The sequence below is a fragment of the Colobus angolensis genome, unplaced genomic scaffold (genome assembly GCF_000951035.1).
Source record: "Colobus angolensis palliatus isolate OR3802 unplaced genomic scaffold, Cang.pa_1.0 Scaffold203, whole genome shotgun sequence".
Lineage (NCBI taxonomy): Eukaryota > Metazoa > Chordata > Mammalia > Primates > Cercopithecidae > Colobus > Colobus angolensis.
This window is the reverse complement of record NW_012115189.1, coordinates 4,055,577-4,060,621: the sequence shown is the minus strand read 5'-3', so window position 1 is coordinate 4,060,621 and position 5,045 is coordinate 4,055,577. Positions and strand designations below refer to the sequence as shown.

At 48.8% G+C, this 5,045-nt stretch overlaps 1 protein-coding gene and 1 pseudogene across 1 annotated transcript in view; one reads left to right on the top strand and one right to left on the bottom strand.

Moving 5' to 3' along the window:
* Positions 1–5,045, top strand: part of MDN1 (MDN1, midasin homolog (yeast)) — a 205,712-nt gene that overhangs the window by 1,116 nt on the left and 199,551 nt on the right. The gene's annotated exons all lie outside the window — the stretch shown is intronic.
* On the bottom strand, positions 3,057–3,866 carry LOC105511744 (annotated as a pseudogene).

Sequence of the window (5,045 nt, the reverse complement as noted above, 5' to 3'; positions counted from 1 at the left end):
CCTCCCGGGTTCAAGCGATTCTCCTGCCTCAGCCTCCCGAGTAGCTGGGATTACAGGCGCACGCTACCACGCCCAGCTAATTTTTGTATTTTCGGTAGAGACGGGGTTTCACCATGTTGGCCAGGGTGGTCTCGATCTTTTGACCTCGTGATCTGCCCGCCTCGGCCTCCCAAAGTGCTGGGATTACAGGCGTGAGCCACGGAGGAAGTGTGTGTGGTCCCAGGTACTTGGGTCCCAGGTGTGGCTAATTAATTTTTTTTTTTTTTTTTTGAGACAGAGTCCTCCTCTGTCCTCCTGACTGGAGTGCAATGGCCCACCATCTCAGCTCACTGCAACCTCCACCTCCCGGGTTCAAGCGATTCTTCTGTCTCAGCCTCCGGAGCAGCTGGGATTACAAGCGTGCGCCACCATGCCTGGCTAATATTTTGCATTTTTAGTAGAGACAGGGTTTCACTGTGTGGGTCAGGCTGGTCTCAAACTCCTGACCTCAGATGATCCACCCGCCTCAGCCTCCCAAAGTGCTGGGATTACAGGTGCGAGCCACGGTGCCCTGCCCTGAAGTATTTTTTTGATGTATCTCCAGCCCAGTTGTTCTGGGGAGTGGGGCCAATTTTGCTCCCAGGGACAAATCTGGAGACCTTTATGGTTATCACAACTGTTCATTATGGGGCGCTACTAGCATCTAGTGCATCAAGGCCAGGGATGCCGCCAAGCATTCTGTTATGTATGGGACAACCCCCTACAACATTGTTATCCATGGTAAATGGCAGTGGTGCAAAATTAGGAAAGAAATCCTGCCCCAGCCTGGTTGTTTAGTCTCTGCTCAGGGCTTGCTATTTCAGCAACACTAAGCTGCTTGCAATGACCACAGGTTGTTACCCTCTACTGTTGTTGACTGGAGTCACCTCCCATTGTTAACTTCTGTAGTTATTTATTGTCTCGGTCATTCCTTGCCATTACTAGCCTCATTGACTTTGCATTTCCTTTCCTTAGAAGGCTGCATCTCTCTTCTGTGCCCTGCTCAGTTAACTTGTTTGTTGTGGAAGACTGCTTTTGAAATGGTTTTCCCCAGGAAGACTTTTCTGACTTTACCTTTTCCTCTTCCTGTTAACCTTTGTTTCAACTAACTATCAGTAGTTGATTGAAAGTATGTCCAGAGAAGGGAACTGTGTAGCTGTAGTGTCCAATAGTGTCTGATATGCAGTAGACAGTAAATGTTTATTGAACAGATTAATGTACTCACAATTTGTGATAGTTTTGTCGATGGAAAGTGTCAAACTCTAAAATATTTTAAGAGATTTATTCTGAGCTAAGTGTGAGTGACCATGGCTCATGACACAGCCCCAGGAGATCCCGAGAACATACGCCCAAGGTGATCGGGTTACCGCTTGGTTTTATACATTTTAGGAAGACCTAAGACATCAATCAGTACATGTAAGACGTACATTTGATCTGGAAAGCTGGTTTGATCTGGAAAGCTGGGACAACTCGAAGGATGAGAGGGGCGGTCTTCCAAGTCACAGGTGGATTCAAAGATTCGCTGACTGGCAATTGTTTGAGAGTTTATTTAAATCCCTGGAATCAATAGAATGGAGTGTCTGGGTTAAGATAGGGGTGTGGAGGCCAGGTGCAGTGGCTCACACCTGTAATCCCAGCACTTTGGAAGACCAAGGCAGGTGGGTCACAAGGTCAGGAGATCGAGATCATCCTGGCTAACATGGTGAAACCCCGTCTCTACTAAAAATATAAAAAATTAGCCAGGCGTGGTGGTGGGTGCCTGTAGTACCAGCTACTCTGGAGGCTGAGGCAGGAGAATGGCGGGAACCTGGGAGGCGGAGCTTGCAGTGAGCCCAGATTGCACCACTGCACTCCAGCCTGGGCAACAGAGCAAGACTCCATCTGAGGGGGGTAAAAAAAAAAAGGGTTGTGGAGACCAAGGTTCATATTATGCAAATGAAGCCTCCAGGTAACAGGTTTCAGAGAGAATAGTTTGCAAATGTTTCTTTAAAAAATTTTTTTTTAATTATTTTTTAAAGTGATAGGATCTTACTCTGTTGTCCAGGCTGGTCTGGAACTCCTGGGCTCAAGTGATCCACTTACCTCAGCCTCCCAAAGTGCTGGGATTATAAGCCTAGCCTGTAAATGTTTTTTTTTCCCCCAAATGTAGTCTCCTTCCCCCCCACCCCCAGACGGAGACGAAGTCTTGCTCTGACACCTAGGCTGGACTGCAGTGACGCGATCGCAAGTCACTGCAACCTCTGCCTCCTGGGTTCAAGCAGTTCTCCTGCCTCAGCCTCCCGAGTAGCTGGGATTACAGGCGCCTGCCACTGCGCTTGACTAATTTTTGTATTTTTAGTAGAGATGGGGTTTCACCATGTTAGCCAGGCTGGTCTTGAACTCCTGACCTCGGGTGATCCACCAGCTTCGGCCTCCCATAGTGCTGGGATTACAGGCGTGAACCACTGTGCCCAGCCACAAACAGTCTTTATTATGAGAAAGCAGTGTTATCTAGTTTTTATTATAAGAAAGCAATGCTCTCTGGTTTCTTTCTAATAAAATGACAAAGCAGGTTTCTTAAATAATTTACAAAGGGCAGGAATTGCTCTTGAACAGGGCTACCCCTCCTGGCACACCCACAGTGCTCTGCCAGAGCATATAAATAGGTACCTGTGAGCCCAGGGTTTAAGCCTGGATCTATCTCCTGTGCCTTCTTCCTTCAGAGCCCTGGTAGAGAAAGCAGGGCTGAGAGTGGTGTTCCCAAGAGCCTTGGCACCGGAAACACAGTGGGCGAGTGACTTTGTGGATGACTCCCCAAAAACCAAGCACGTGGGTACACAGTTCAGAGCTCTCAAACATCTGATGCCGGCTCTTCACATTGTAGATGAAGCAAATACCAGGCATAAGGTCAAGTATACGATGAATTTCTAAGCCCAAGAGTCCCCTTGGGGGACTCCCCACCTCTGCAAGGTCTCCCCAAGACACTCTCAGGCTGTGGCAGGCAGTCACTGATGGGTCCAGATGTGGCTGGAACAGGGGGGCTCTGGGCCCCTTGCTAGTCAGGTCTTTGTTAGCAGCGGCTCAGGGGTACTGATGACTCCTGGGAGCTTCCGCCAGGAAGCTCGTGGGGAAGCACAGACATACTTGGGTATGAAGCTTTGGTGGTCAGACAGGGCTTGTTTCCTGCAGGGCACTTCCTCAATCATGAGTGAGAGTGTCATTTCACCACTCTCTTCCGCCATAATGGCTTCATCCAGCTCTTGGGACAGCTTCTGGAGATGCTGAATTCCTGCCACCCATAGCCTCTAGGTCACTATCAGACTCTAGGAGAGCAGAGGAGCCCTGTCGAGGAGCAGGGGCTCTGGAAGGCAGCCTCCTGCCTCCACTGCCGTAGAGGGTGGGCATGTGAGCCCGTTCAGGTAGAGAGGTGGTGATGCATGGGAGTCTGTGGCTGAGTGGTCAGGGGCAGCTCCGGACACCCGAATACTCTTCTGGCTCAGGCTGCAAGTTGGGGAGCCACTGCCCTCCCTTTTTTTAACCCTTTTTTCCTCCTGGCCTTCACCTGGGTCTCCACCAGCCACTTGGTGCTACTTTGGCAGGACTTCTGGATTCTCTGTGACATGGCTGGGTGCTCTTAGCTGAGCGAGCTACAACCTGGAGTCTCTTGCTGCCCTGACTCTGGTTTCTAGGGGTTTCCAGGAGGTGCCTGCCCAGAGGTTGAGGTTGACAGCTCTTAGGGGCAGCTTCCTTTGGAACTGTCTGCACAGAGAACCCAGGGCCCTGGCAGAGATCTCCTGATGACTGGCCATAGGCTGCAGCTCCTTGCTGTCCAGCAGCTGCTCCTGGTGCTGGAGAGATCTCCAGCGCATGGAGGCCCTCGCATCCTGCCACGAGAAGCCATCTGTCTGGCCAAGAGTCTTCTCTGCCCACTAGACCTCAACACCCCCAATGTCTGCCTGAAGCTGAGCACTGTAAATGTTAAATGTTTCTTATGAGACTTAAAGAGACAGCTTTTCAGGGCCATTTCATAATACGTCAAAGCTGTATATTTTGGGCCAGACATGGTGGCTCATGCCTGTTATCACAGCACTGTTGGAGGTTGAGGGAGGAGAATTATTTGAACCCAGGAGTTTGAGAGCAGCTTGGGCAACATAGCAGAGAGACTCTGTCTCTACCGGAAAAAAAAAAAAAAGGAGGGGGGATTAAAATACCCCTGAAATACTTCTTTCAGGGTTTGCTCTCTGTCATATTGGTATCTTAATTGCTACAAGTCTGTTTTGTCAGTCCTAAGGTCTCTGTTTTACTGTTAATGCTGGTCAGCTGTGCCAGAATTCCAAAAGGAAGAGTGTATAATGAGGCGTGTCTGACCACCCATTCCCAGCATGGCATGAACTAGTGTTTCAGGTTTACTTTAGAATGCTCTTGGCTGAGAGGAGAAGGATTCACCTTCATTCAGTTGGTTGGGGGGCTTATAATTTTATTTTTGGTTTACACTTTCTTTTTTATTTTTTAAGACAGGGTCTGGAGAGCAGTGGCCTTGACATCCTAGGTTCAACTGATCATCTTACTTCAGGACCCTCCCCATCCCCTCCAGTAGCTGAAACTATAAGCATATAGTTGGCTATATGTCTGGCTAAATTTTTTTTTTTTTAATCTTAAGTAGAAACAAAGTCTTGCTGTGTTGCCCAGGCTGGTCTCAAACTCCTAGGCTCAAGCAGTCCTTCCACCTTGGCCACCCAAAATGCTGGGATTGCAGGCATACTTACTTATTTTTGGCAGAACATACCTTTAACTTTCAGTGTTTTAAGCAAATGATGACAGTGGTGATGCTTTAATGCTTCCCCTGTCCGAGACAGGGTCTCCCTTTATGGCCCGGGCTACAGTACGGTGATGCAATCATAGTTCACTTCAGCCTTGACCTCCTGAGCTCAAATGGTCTTCCCACCTCAGCCTTCTGAGTAGCTGGGACAACAGGTGCACAATACTATACCTGGCTAATTTCCTTTTTTTTTTTTTTTTTGAGACAGAGTCTTGCTTTGTCACCCAGG